The sequence below is a fragment of the Ruditapes philippinarum genome, unplaced genomic scaffold (assembly GCF_026571515.1).
Source record: "Ruditapes philippinarum isolate M1 unplaced genomic scaffold, ASM2657151v2 ctg1066_1_1_1_1, whole genome shotgun sequence".
Classification (NCBI taxonomy): domain Eukaryota; kingdom Metazoa; phylum Mollusca; class Bivalvia; order Venerida; family Veneridae; genus Ruditapes; species Ruditapes philippinarum.
In genome coordinates, this window is record NW_026858147.1 from 138611 (window position 1) to 139862 (window position 1252).

Sequence of the window (1252 nt, forward strand, 5' to 3'; positions counted from 1 at the left end):
TGTGTCTCCTTTTTACATCCGTACGGAATTTAATATTAAGATAAAATGCTGTCTAACCAAGAAATTCAAAGACGCCATATAAGCACTGTATCATCGCAATGCCTCAATACCTAATCTGCCTTTAAAGCCAGAATTGACTTCCCGGTTTATCTATCTAGACGTTAAAACTATTTTTTTCCTTATTTTATGTTGGCGTGAAAAGTTGTAGGAATGTTTAGAAAGAAGTCTTGTCCAGACCCTAAGTACATGTTTTTTAAAATCTATGCCATTGTGTCTATGTCATGCCGATTTATCTCTATCTTTGAATAATGTAAGTTAATGAGCAAACACTTAACTCCTACACAGTCAGCCATACATATTGAGACTGAATAAATAAATAAGTCTTAAAACAAAGTGAAATATTTATGATATTAGTGAATGTCTACATATCTTTAAGCAACAAACAGTCTGATGCATAAAACACTTATTTTGAGTTATGCTCATAATTGTTTGTAGCTGTGACATAATTACATATAATAGATACACAAATGTTATAACTTTTTTATGAATTAAAAAATGTAGTAAATATCTATATCAACAACTTTTTTACAGGTCAACATGGAAGACTCGAGAAGTTATCTATAGTTAACACTGTAATGATAACAAATTATGTCAATTTATGATTATACTCTTTTTAATATATAAAGATTCTGAGTTTTTCATTACAAATAGGAACGTCATTGAAAATGTGATTTTTAAAACTGAATTTCCCAAAGCATGTCGTAATTTTTTATGCACAAGGACCGGAATAAAACATAAAACAATTTTAGAATACAATTGAAACGTATACTGTTACTTATCAATGTCTGGAATCTGTTCAAGTTAAAACTTACATTTAAATATTAGACATATTTAGGATGATTATATTTGACTGCAACCAAACGACCTTCAAAATTTTGTCGACAATATGATCAGTTTTTTTCCTCAATTTCGATTTCAATTCGACTTTTGTATATAATGTTGTTGAATTCCCAACTTCAAATTTCATGTTAAATCTATGCAATGTTGTTTTGGATGAAAAAGATAAACAAGCATGGAAAACACTTTCTTTGACCGAATTGGCTAGATTTGAAAACACAAAATAGGTTACAAGGTCAAACTCCTTAACTTACCACCCTTGGCCTACTTGAAATAAAGTGTCTACAAGTTTCCAGTGTTTTGGAGGTTATTTGCAAAGAATGCAACAGGTGCATTAAGATTAAACAAGAATTAT